Genomic DNA, 14,233 nt, shown 5'->3' with positions numbered 1-14,233 from the left:
CTTGTTTGATGTACTTATGTAAAATGTATAACAATGATAGATCTGTGGTTGTAATGATGTTATGATCTTAATGGATTATTCTAAAAGTATGTAATTTTGAATGCAAGGGTTGCAGAGTGTGAAGATTATGTTGACAACAAAAGTTTCATATTTGTACATAAGTTTGTCTCGGATTAGTCATGTACATACGCATATCATATTTTGGGTAGTCTTGTATATATTATGCGAAGTTATTTCATTTTTTGAAAATTTGTACGTGAGGGTTGTGAATGGTAAGCGTGTACATACGCATATATGCTTTGTGGAAGTCACATACATATGCTACAGTTCTGCAATAATTCCTATTGATTAGTTTTGTTCTGTTTGATGTTGTCTCTCGATGATGTCGCTTCATGATAATTTGTGTTTGACAATGATGATTAGGTTGAATAAGGCTTGGTATATTGATTAGTGATGGTGTTGCATTATGATTTTGTTTTCAGTAAGTTAGTATTGATGTATCTATTTCGATTCAGTATTTAGTGACTAACCTAGTGATTTAGTTTGACATAAATCTCAGTATTTAGTGATTTGAGATCTGTATGCAGCAGGTCTTCTACAAAGGAAGTCCGTACATACGCAGGTGTGTTATAGAGAAGTAGCGTATAGTTTTTGAAATATATCTGATCAAGTTTTTCAGTGACAGGAATTGGTTTATGTGATGAACAGAGTTGACTTGGTATATTAATGAATGGTTGTGCATTGTTATGATTGGTTTGATTTGGTTGCAATAGATGGTTGAGATTTAGTGATTGGTTTGTTGATGTTATAGTTGGTTCAATGATTAGATGAGTTGGTTCAGTGTTTGGTTTCATAATTGTTACTTGGTTTGAGCTTAATGATTGAAATGGGTCCAGCATAAAAATATGATGAAAAGTGGCCTACAAGTTTGATGTTTTGAGTTAGGTGGATCCAGTATGAAATATTATGAAACGTGTTCCAAAAGAGGTGTTGAGGAGCCTTTAGTGAGGGATTTGAAGCTTCCTTCTAATAGTATCTGGTGAATTTGTGTAGGGGGTATGTGCTCCCTTCTGGTAGGATTTGGTAAACCAAATCAGGGGGTTGGAGCTCCCTTCTAATGGGTGATGGAGAATAGGAGAAGGTTGTAGCCTTCTGCAAGTGGGTGCCTACGTACTGGTAAGAGTTTGCACCAGTACAATATTTTAAGAATATTTTCTTTATATAATAAGAAAGAAGATAAAGACAATGACACTAGTGGTTTTCTCCGACATTGGGTTTCTACCTAAAACCTTGGTGTTCATGTGTGTTGATATGTTTCTTGTGTGTTAATGATTTATCTGCTTCTTACAACTTATGGTTATCATTTAATTAATTAATAATGAAGTAATTATGCATTGGTTAAAGATGAACTGATGATGAAATACATGAAAAGTTAGTTAATTGGATGTATGTTGTTTGCCTTTACTAAAGGCTTGTACATACGCTAGTTTCCTGAATGGAAGTAGCATATGGAAATCGAAATATGAAATGAAAATTTTAAATTGAGTTTAGAATACTGATTAAACACCCCCCCCCCCCACCCGCCCAGTATTTTTCCCAACGATTGCTATCAGAGCCTCTCAAGAGAAGCTTGATCGGTTATAGGAAGATTTGTCGAGATGGGAAGTCTAGAAGGAGAATTTTCTATTAAGCCACCTTTTTTTAATGGAACTAACTTTTTATTTTTGAAAGTCATAATGAGAGCATTTTTGTAGGCACTTAGAGTAGATGTATAGGAAATTTTTGAAGGTGGATATCGATATCCAACCTCTATTCCCACAAATACTACAGGGATAAAAAATATGAAATGAATGCAAAGGTTGTAAATGCCATCTTCGGAAGTTTGGACGAGTCTGAATTTGCGAAATTCATGCAACTGAAAACCGAAAAGGCAATGTGGGATAATCTTATCCAAAGTTATGAAGGTGACACCAAGGTAAGAAGTGTTAAACTTCAAACGTTTAGAATTCAATATAAGACCATTAAAATGCATGCATGATGAAAGTAATGTAGACATTTTCCTTAGAGGAGACGATATTATTAACTCAATAAAAAATCTTGGTCATGAAATAAAGGATGTTATTGTTTTTGAAAATATTTTGAGATCATTAACTCCAAAGTTTGATTCAAAGTCTCCGCCATTGAAGAAATGTAGGATTTGAAGAGTCTCACTATTGAAAAACTCCATGAGATCCTAACAGCCTTTGAGATGAGAAAAGTGGGTCCATCATATATGAAAGAAGCAACCTTCAAAGCCACTCATAAAGGGAAGGAAAAAGAAAATCTTAAAGATACAAGCTACATTTCAAATGAGGAAGAACCAAATGTCATGAGAAAGTTACAAGTGAGAACTGGTAAATTCAAAGGTAAACTTCCCTTCAAATTCATTTCTTATCGAAGAGTAGGTCACTATGCATCCAAATTTCCTTATAAATATATTCATGAGAAAGAGAAGAATGTTCTAGAAAGGAATGTTAGAAGAATTTTTGACAATAAGAGAAGATTTTATTCGAAGGAATATAATCAAAGCACATCTAATGATCAAGAAATTTCAGATTCACATTCTAGCTATTGTTATAAAGTACTTATGGCTCTTGAAGATTAGTCAAGTGAATCAGATAGTTATGAAATAGATGACTTAATGAAATAATTAAGATAAATGATAAACTCAGGAATGAAAACAAAGATCTGGAAACAAAAAGAAAGTAGCATGATTAAGGAAATAAGCATGTTAAGAATGGAATTGGAAGCATCCAATAGAAGAACAAAAGTCTTAGCAAAACAAATTCAAGAAAAGGAAGTGCATTGTGTAAAATTAGAATCTAAAGTTATGACTCCAAGGGAAGAATATGATAAAATCAATAAATGGGTGAAGACATTTGAATCACTAGAGAGGATTATAAATGAACAAAGATATACTCTAATCAAGATAGTCATTGGTTACATGGCTTTAGATACTCAGTGCAATAACAAAAACAACCATCATGAGGTGTTCCAAAAGAAATCAGAATTAAGTCACTCATTTGAAAGGGAATCTTCTAGATCAAATTCAAGATCAGTCCCTAAGCATAAAGTTTGGTTTCATGGACATTATTTCTCTTATAACCCATTTGAGAATAAGGCCATTGATTGTGGGTCAAGCAGCAGAAAATGGGATACATTCCAACACATAATTAAAAATTGAAAAAAAATATGGAAGAAGAAGGAACATCAGTCAATGGCGTAGGGAAGACAGACCCTGTTGTAGTCCATTTCTCTTGAAAGCATACTTATAAGAATGACTGCATAAGTGATGTGAGGTACATGACCTCATGAAGAGTAGGTGATGCTTATCAGGTCCATAGCATCAGTATTATATGACCTCAAGGGGAGTTATGCATGAGTATCTTAGTGATATTTCTCTAGTTTGGTTTGTTATTCATCTGGTGATGTTTATACTACTAACATTGCATTGATGAAGTAACAATGAACAAGAACAGGTATGGTATGTTCAGGGTAAGTTGTTGTTATGAAAAGTTTAGAATTTTACTTTCCATAGGTGGATTACATGAAGGACAGTATTGTATATACGCGAATTTTGATCTAGGCAATCACATATGTTTCTCCTAGATGAAGAAAAAATGAGACAGACTCAGGGGGAGCTTATGATATGCTTCAATTAGTTATTATTTGGATTTATGGTTCTGACATTGATTGGTTACAGTTTGTTGATAATATGTTACTTAGAATGATGATGGTTCATGAGTTGATGCAATGTGTCATTGATTATTTGGTTCTTTTGATGTCTTTGTTGATTAATGAGTTGGATATGATCAGATTGGACAATGAATAGTTGGCACGGGTTCAGGGGGAGCATCTATTATGCTTGTAATAGTGCATTGTTGGCATTATGATTTCTTGAGGATTTCTTTCTGCATGATGATGTTCATGATAAGTATATATCATTTGGTAATGTTTAGTCATTACTGTTAATATTGGTAGAGATACATATGTTGTTGTCATTATGTCACTAGTCTTGGATGATGACTATATATTTCTTAAGTTGCACTTAGTGAATTTAATCCTACTTGATACACTTGATGAAGAGGATGTGCATGCTATGGTCCTTATTAACATTGGTTGATGAAGATGAGTTTATGATTCACTCACTACCTTTTGACATTTATATGTTGTTGTCATTATGTCTTTAATAGGTTGAAGATGATGCTTATATGTTTCTTGAGCTACACGTGGAAATTTGTTATGATGTTGGTGCATGGAAAGAATATGTATATATTGTCTATGGTGTTGTGATTCAAGAGTTTGATATTTCTGCCTATGGATTATGGCTCTTCTTATATACGGAAGGAGCATGTTGACCTTGATGATATTGTATCAAGGGGATGAGTTGTTGACAGAGATATACTACACTATATTATGCTTCTATTATAGTTTCTTGGTGATGCCTAGAAACATTACACATTTTGTTCACATATTGATGACTAATCTATCCTACATGATGATGATAAGGATGTTCATGATGTTGTCTATGTTGTTGCGATCATATGTTCAAGTTGTAGGTTCCTATATGGATAATGATGGTTGTTGATTATGGTATTGCTACCCCACTATTGAAGTCTCTGATTTTGGTTATAAATGTCATATATGTCTCTTGATGTAAAGGTGATGTAAAGACCCATGTTGTAAGTAATTGGAAAATTCAGTCATGGATGGGCTATTGGGGTCAAGTCATTCATGAATGTAATCCCATTATGTTGTGAAATTGATGTAATACCATTGTATTGGGTAATTGATGTAATCATGAGTCAATAATGATAGGAAAGGTCATACTTGGTTTATTCATATGCTCAGAGGGAGCATGGTAAATATGTTGTTTTTAGAAAATCAAACCTATAGTGATATTCTCTACAAAGGGAGAAAGAATTCGCCTTTCAACATTGGTCAACCCTTTCCCTTGATGTTAAATGGCGAGAGAAGATTGGTGCTTGGAGAAGAATACTTGATAATCTCGGTGAGAAGCCTTGATATTTGCAGGCGTGTTTGTAGGTGATTATAGGTGGTGACCAAACACCAAATTGGTTTCCATAAATTCCAAAGGGGGAGATTATTGGCATTATGGCTAATGTGTTGTCCTTGATCAAAACCTACTTGATAAATGTGTCAACATTCTAATTATATAGGCTGGTACAAATTTGAGAGGTGATATGGTTAAAAGAATGCTAGTTCAAAGACAGATGAATGATAAACATGAAGTTTGTTAAAATATACATGGGTCCTGAGAAGAAATATCGAGTACATACACAGGTCCAATGAGAGAAAGAAACATACATAATCTGCACCATGGTAATCAAGATACTAGGGGTCTTTACCATGGTATTGGCCCATAGTAATGAGTGTGACTGCAGTTATTTTATCCCTTCAAAGAATACCAACATAATTACTAAGGGATTGGCTTAAGGTATTGGCTAAGGCTAATGTTAGATAAGGAGATGGAGATCAAAGTGTTAGGTGTGAAAGTGATGGATTGTTTATGAATGATTTGATCTGAAATAAGTGTGTACCAAGGAACGAGGAGAAGACTCAGATCTGAAAGATATGAAGTACAGTGACATATGTACCTGTTTGATGTACTTATTGAAAATGTCTAACAATGATATACTATGGTTGTAATGATGTTGTGATATGAATGAATTATTCTAAAAGTGTGTAATTCTAATAGTAAGGGTTGCAAAGTGTGAAGATTATGTTTAGAGTGAAAGTTTTCAGATATGTCTACAGGTTTGTCTAAGGTTAGTCACGTACATACACGGATCACTTTCTGGGTAATCGAGTATATATTCTACAAAGTGTTTTCAATTTGTGCATATATGTATGTGGGTGTTGTGAATGGTAATCATGTACATACACCGATATGTTTTGTGGAAGTCACGTATATATGCTAGGGTTCTGCAATATAGCTTGTTGATCAATTTTGTATTATTTTCTACTGTCTATCAATGATGTCTCCTCATGAAAATCTACGTTTGAAAGTGATGATTGTGTTGAATAATACTTGGTATATTGTTCAGTGATGGTGATGCATTATGGTTGGATTTTCAGTTTGTTAGCATTGATGTATCAGTTGTGATTCAATATTTAGTGGCTGGCCCAATGATTCAGTTTGACAGAAATCTCAGTAGTTAGTGATCTTAGACATGTGTGCAGGTATTCTCCAGAGGAAGTGCATACATATCCAGGTGTGCTGCAAAGAAGTACTGTATATTTTTTGAAATATATCTGATCAAGGTTTGCAGTGACAAGAATTATTTTATGCGATGAATAAAGTTGACTTGGTATATTTATGAATGATTACGCAGTCATATGATCTGGTTATGATTGGTTTGATTTGGTTGTAATAGATGGTTGAGATTCAGTGATTGGTTTGTTGTTAGTTGGTTCAATGATTGGATGATTTGGTTCAGTGTTTGGTTTCATAATTGTTACTTGGTTTGAGCTTAATGATGGAAGTTTGTCCAATCTGAAAATATGATGAAAAGTGGCCTATAAGTTTGATGTTTTGTGTCAAGTGGATCTAGTATGAAATATTATGAAACATGGTCCACAAGAGGTATTAAGTAGCCTTCAGTGATTAAAAATGGATCTTAAACCTCTAAGTCTTCAAATATCAAAAACAGAGAACACAGAGAAAAACACCAAGGAATGGTAGAAATCCAAGAGAAGCAGGAAATGAGGTATCGTTGAATCAGAGCCGTTGGATCTACCAGATCAACGGTTGGGATTGAATCGGCAATATCACATCGGAGGTGGCCAGCGGAATGTATCGGAGGCAACCCATTGGAAAATGCGATCAGTGAACCAGTGACTTAATGAGAGTCGTCTGATCGAGTGCACAAATCCAATGGTGGAGATCACATAATCACATCACAAATGTTACCAAAGGCAAAACTTACCTGCATGCCCAAAGTCTATGCGATATGCGATTTTCACTTTATCGCATTGCAAATAATCAAAGAAGAGGACTTTACATAGGCACAAAGGATTTCAACGGACCCAAAGGAATTATGAACCAAAACAGTAGAAATTTGAATTCCATGGTAAACGGTATTTTGGACAGGCTTCAAGCAGTAAGCGGTATTGGATGGGCTCCGCCTGATTCCATACATTGGCTGAGATGTAGCATGGCGCAGGAGAGACGTAGCATAGCGCAAGAGAGAGGATTCACATTCTAACTATTGTTATAAAGTACTTATGGCTCTTGAAGATCAGTCAAGTGAATCATATAGTTATGAAGTAGATGACTTAATGAAATAATTAAAATAAAATGATAAACTCAGGAATGCAAATAAAGATTTGGAAACAAAAAGAAAGTAGTATGATTAAGGAAACAAGCATGTTAAGAATGGAATTGGAAGCATCCAATAGAAGAACAAAATTCTTAGCAAAACAATTCAAGAGAATGAAGTGCATTGTGTAAAATTAGAATCTAAAGTTATGAATCCAAGGGAATAATATGATAAAATCAACAAATGGGTGAAGACATTTGAATTACTAGAGAGGATTATAAATGAACAAAGATATACTCTAATCAAGATAGGCATTGGTTACATGGAATTAGATACTCAATGCAATAACAAAAACAACCATCATGAGGTGTTTCAAAAGAAAATTGAATTAAGTCACTCATTTGAAAGGGAATCTTCTAGATCAAATTCAAGATCAGTCCCTAAGCATAAAGTTTGGTTTCATGGATATTGTTTCTCTTATAACTCATTTAGGCATAAGGCCATTGATTGCAGGTCAAGAAGCAAAAAATGCGATACATTCCAACACATGATTAAAAATTGCAAAAAAATATGGCAGAGGAAGGAACATCAGTCAAAGGCGTATGGAAGACAGACCCTGTTGTAGTCCATTTCTCTTGAATGCATACTTCTAACAATGACTGCATAAGTGATGTGAGGTACATGACCTCATGAAGAGTAGGTGATGCTTATCAGATCCATAGGATCAGTATTATATGATCTCAGGGGGAGTTATGCATGAGTATCTTGGTGATATTTCTCTAGTTTGGTTTTTTATTCATCTGGTGATGTTTATACTACTAACATTGCATTGATGAAGTAACAGTGAATAAGAACAGGTATGGTATGTTCAGGGTAAGTTGTTGTTATGAAAATTTTAGCATTTTACTTTCTATAGGTGGATTACATGAAGGAAAGTAGTGTATACACACGAATTTTGATCTAGACAATCACATATGTTTCTCCTAGATGAAGAAAAAATGAGACAGACTCAGGGGGAGCTTATGATATGTTTCAATTAGTTATTATTTGGATTTATGGTTCTGACATTGATTGGTTACAGTTTGTTGATAATATGTTACTTAGAAATGATGATGGTTCATGAGTTGATGCAATGTGTCATTGATTCTTTGGTTATTTTGATGGATTTGTTGATTAATGAGTTGGATATGATCAGATTTGACAATGAATAGTTGGCACTAGTTTAGGGGGAGCATCTGCTATGCTTGTAATAGTGCATTGTTGGCATTATGATTTCTTGAGAATTTCTTGTTGCATGATGATGTTCATGATAATTATATATCATTTGGTAATGTATAGTCATTATTGTTATTATTGGTATAAATACATATGTTGTTGTCATTATGTCACTAGTCTTGGATGATGACTATAAATTTCTTAAGTTGCACTTAGTGAATTTAATCCTACTTGATACACTTGATGAAGAGGATGTGCATTCTATGGTCCTTATTAACATTGGTTGATGAAGATGAGTTTATGATTCACTCACTGCCTTTTGACATTTATATGTTGTTGTCACTATGCCTTTAATAGGTTGAAGATGATGCTTATATGTTGCTTGAGCTACACATGGAAATTTGTTATGATGTTGGTGCATGGAAAGAATATGTATATATTGTCTATGGTGTTGTGATTCAAGAGTTTGATATTTCTGCCTATGGATTATGGCTCTTCTTATATACAGAAGGAGCATGCTGACCTTGATGATATGATATCAAGGGGATGAGTTGGTTACAGAGATCTACTACACTATATTATGCTTCTATTATAGTTTCTTGGTGATGCCTAGAAACATTACACATTTTGTTCACATATTGATGACTACTCTGTCCTACATGATGATGATAAGGATGTTCATGATGTTGTCTATGTTGTTGTGATCATATGTTCAAGTTGCAGGTTCCTATATGGATAATGATGGTTGTTGATTATGGTATTTCTACCCCACTATTGAAGTCTCTGGTTTTGGTTATAAATGTCATATATGTCTCTTGGTGTAAAGGTGATGTAAAGACCCATGCTTTGAATAATTGTAAAATTCAGTCATGGATGGGATATTAGGGTCAAGTCATTCATGAATGTAATCCCATTATGTTGTGAAATTGATGTAATACCATTGTGTTGGATAATTGATGTAATCATGAGTCAATGATTATAGGAAAGGTCATACTTGGTTTATTCATATCCTCAGAGGGAGCATGGTCAATATGTTGTTTTTAGCAGATCAACTCTACAGTGATATTCTCTACAAAGGGAGAAAGAATTCTTCATTCAACATTGGTCAACACGTTTCCCTTGATGTCAAACGGGGAGAGAAGATTGGTGTTTGGAGAAGAATGCTTAGATAATCTTGGTGAGAATCCTTGATATTTTCAGGCGTGTTTGTAAGTGATTACAGGTGGTGACCAAACACCAAATTGGTTTCCATAAAGTTCAAAGGGGGATATTATTGGCATTATGGCTAAGGTGTTGTCATTGATTGAAACCTACTTGATAAATGTGTCAACATTATGATTATACAAGCTGGTACAAATTTGATAGGTGATATGGTCAAAGGATTTCTAGTTCAAAGATAGATGCATGATAAAGGTGAAGTTTGTTAAAATATACATGGATTCTAAGAAGAAATATCAATTACATACACAGGTCCTATGAGAGAAAGCAACATACATAATCCGCACCATGGTAATCTGGATAATAGGGGTCTTTAACATGGTATTGGCCCATTGTAATGAGTGTGACTGCAGTTATTTGATCCCTTTAATGAATACCAACATAATTACTAAGGGATTGGCCTAAGGTATTGGCTAAGGATAATGTTAGATAAGGAGATGGAGATCAAAGTTTTAGTTGTGCAAGTGATGGATTGTTTATGAATTATTTAATATGAAATAGGTGTGCACCAAGGAGCAAGGAGAAGACTCAGATCTGAAAGATATGAAGTATGGTGACATATGTGCTTGTTTGATGTACTTATTGAAAATTTCTAACAATGATAGATCTATGGTTGTAATGATGTTGTGATTTGAATGAATTATTCTAAAAGTGTGTAATTCTAATATTAAGGGTTGAAAAGTGTGAAGATTATGTTTAGAGTGAAAGTTTTCAAATATGTCTACAGGTTTGTCTAAGGTTAGTCGCGTACATACACAGATCACCTTCTTGGTAGTCAAGTATATATTCTGTAAAGTGTTTTCAATTTCTGCATATATGTATGTGGGTGTTGTGAATGGTAATCATGTACGTACACTGATATGTTTTGTGGAAGTCACGTATATATGCTAGGGTTCTGCAATATGACTTGTTGATCAATTTTGTATTGTTTGCTACTGTCTATTAATGATGTCTCTTCATGATAATCTACATTTGAAAGTGATGATTGTGTTGAATAAGACTTGGTATATTGATCAGTGATGGTGATGCATTATGGTTGGATTTTCAGTAAGTTAGTATTGATGTATCTATTGTGATGTAGTATTTAGTGACCGGCCCCAAGATTTAGTTTGACAGAAATCTCAGTAGTTAGTGATTTTAGATATGTGTGCAGGTATTCTCCATAGGAAGTGCATACATATCCAGGTGTGCTACAGAGAAGTACTGTATATTTTTTGAAATATATATGATCAAGCTTTGCAGTGACAGGAATCGGTTTATGTGATGAATAAAGTTGACTTGGTATATTTATGAATGATTACATAGTCATATGATCTAGTTATGATTGGTTTGATTTGGTTGCAATAGATGGTTCAGATTCAGTGATTGATTTGTTGTTGTTATAGTTGGTTCAATGATTGGATGATTTGGTTCAGTGTTTGGTTTCATAATTGTTACTTGGTTTGAGCTTAATGATGGAAGTTGGTCCAATTTAAAAATATGATGAAAATTGGCCTATAAGTTTGATGTTTTGTGTCAGGTGGATCTAGTATGAAATATTATGAAACATGGTCCACAAGAGGTGTTAAGGAGCCTTAAGTGAGGGAGTTGAAGCTTCCTTACAGTAGTAACTGGTGAATTTGTGCATAGGGTAGGTGCTCCCCTCCGGTAGGAGCTAGTGAATGAGATCATGGGGTTGTAGCTCCCTTCCAGTGGGTGCTAGAGAATGAGAGAAGGTTATAGCCTTCTGCAGGTGGGTTCCTACATACTAGTAAGATTCCATGCCAATACAATATTGTAAGAATATTTTCTTTATATAATAAGAAATAAGACAAAGACGACAACAACGGCGGTTTTCTCCCACATTGGGTTTCCACCTAAAATCTTGGTGTCCATGTGTGTTGATATGTTTCTTGTGTGTCGATGATCTATATTCTTCTTATAGCTCATGGTTGTTGTTTAATTAATGAATAATGAAGTAATGATGCATTGGTTAAAGATGATCTGATGATGAAACATATGAAACGTTAGTTAACTGGATATACGTTATTTTCCTTTACTAAAGTTGCATACATACGTTGGTTGCATGAATGATAGTAGTGTATGGAAATCGGAATATGATATGAAAATTTTAAAGTGAGTTTAAAATATTAATTCACCCCCACCCCCCCTAGTATTTTTCCCAACACATCTCTCATCACATGATGATGAGGAATTTATGATGTAATCATGTAATTATTTCAAAGACAAATAAGTGGAATTCCAAGAGTCATGTATGGAAAAAAGATCCATGGAAGTATAAAAGACATGTAATACCAAGAGTCATATGTAATTCCAAAAATCCATTTATAATTCCAAAGGTTGTAGAAGTACAAAGGTCATTAGGAGTTGGAAAGTCAATAGTCATGAGGACGTGTGTTATAGACATTTTTGGGCACTACAACCCCAAGCATGAAATGTCCATAAACCAAGGTCTCCTAAGTCCCTAAAAGTGTTCTTCTAACCCCTAAAGGAACAAGGTCAACTGATTACATCTTCTCCCAGAAGTTCTCCATGAAAAACTGCTCAGAATTGGTCAAAACAGGATCATTTCAGCTGCTCCATAGGCAAAGTGCGTTGCATCTCACCTAAACACACTGTGTGGGTGTGTTTCATTTCAAAATTCCATTCTATGGGGTGCGATGGGCGAGAAGTGACAAATGGCAGTGTCATTCCGCGAAGTGGAGAGGCATGGAAACTTCCAGAAACTTCTCCTGTGACACTTGCCTCTCTGAATTCGACCAAGGATGAGTAAGAGATCATCAATCTCCAAGTGGAAGCAAGAACTATCAGAGGGAAGACACTAATCAAATCACAAGCTGACTCATCCCCCTTACAGATATCTATATATGGATCCCTCATCCCAGAGATCCAGAGGTTGGAATTTTTCATATTGTAAGGAATTGCTGTTGGTTTCTTGAAACAACATCAGATTGTTGGGTGATCTAAGCTTTGTATGAGGTGAAGAGAGGCATCCTTGCTGAGAGGATGATGTTGGGTCAGAACAACTGGTTGTAACTCCCCTTGGCTCTTTCTTGTTTATCAATAAAATCTATTCAAGTTTTCCTCCATACTCTTGTGTCATTCATGTTTGTTGCATTTGTATGGTCAATTTACATCTTATGTTCTTGTATAGTGCTATGCTACTGTGATCTTACCGGTACTTTGTGAAGCTGGGCGTATAAGGGAACAAGTAGCGAAAGACTATCAAGAGAGAGAAGAATCGAACTAGGAGATTAGCGCAAGACAGAGGCTCGTCTTCTTTGTTCTTCTCTCATCTATACTTCATAAAGGAAAAACGAAAGTAGCTTTACTTTGTTTGTTTCTAAGGTAGCTATCACACCTTAGTGGGATAAGCAGTTCTGTGTAGACACTTTTCCCTGTAACAAAATGGCGACTCCACTGGGGACGAATTAGTTTGTTTGTTTATCTTCCTTGATTGTTTATTTTATAAACTTACAGACGGAGCCTGAAGTCGAGCCAGGTAGCTTTCGAACTGCATTTTCTATGCAAATGCAAAGTAGATAAATTCCACTTCAGTCAATCTCTAGGATTTGTTTATGACTTAAACAACTGATTCACAAACTCTCTGATTGCCCCTTGTGGTAGCTCTTAGATCCTCCTTAGATCTACCCCTGATTGTTGCATTACTGATTACCATTTGCTCGGCCAAAACCCATGAACTGAACTGCAAACTGTGACTCGAAACCCAAGAAAAATCTTGTCTTTGGCCTAGCACAGGTACTGTTCTGTGAATCTGAAATTCAGTGCACTTCCCAAGTGTAGTAGGTGCGCTGCATTTCAAATTCCCTATGTTACAGGTGCGCTGATCAGACTAGGCATTGTTTAGTTTTGGTTTTCTGTAGTTCATTCTTTCTAGTTCTATTCATGAATTTTGCTGCCTGTGATTAGTATATCTATGTTTGAAACCCCTGTTCTTTGTTGTTATTCCGCCTCCTTTGTACAAAAGAACTGTAAATTTTTTTGTGTGTTTGTTGGGTCATTTTCAGTTCTCCTTTGCAAAAGTAACGTAATCGTACTGTCGTCCTTTGATTTGAAAGTGTCGCAAGTGTCGTTTTTAGGCATAGGAAAGAGTTTGATTGTTGTATATAGTCGATTATCCTGTTACTATTGTATTTGGTCTGAATTTATAATTTTTCTAGCGTCGAAAACAAGTATTCATTTCCAAATAATAAGGTGTTGTGATTGCCTCCATTTTTGATTTCAAAAAGAAACTTGTTGATAATTGTCGCTTGAAAAGTAATTCAAATTTGTGCATCAACTTTCTTTTTACCATTTACATACTAAGAAAGTCGAAAACAAATACATGCATGTGCATTTGAATTTGGACTGTTTGATTGGTTTGATTTAGGAAAGTGCATTTAGAGTGTGCTCTTTGCTCTTTGTGAAAGAATACTGTCTCTCTTTCCTTAGTAGCTATGATTTTCATTGCACAAAGA

The sequence above is a fragment of the Pinus tabuliformis genome, chromosome 7 (genome assembly GCF_031772625.1).
Source record: "Pinus tabuliformis cultivar Carrire ecotype Pingquan chromosome 7, CPIR1, whole genome shotgun sequence".
Classification (NCBI taxonomy): Eukaryota; Viridiplantae; Streptophyta; class Pinopsida; order Pinales; family Pinaceae; genus Pinus; species Pinus tabuliformis.
This window is presented reverse-complemented; position numbering follows the sequence as displayed.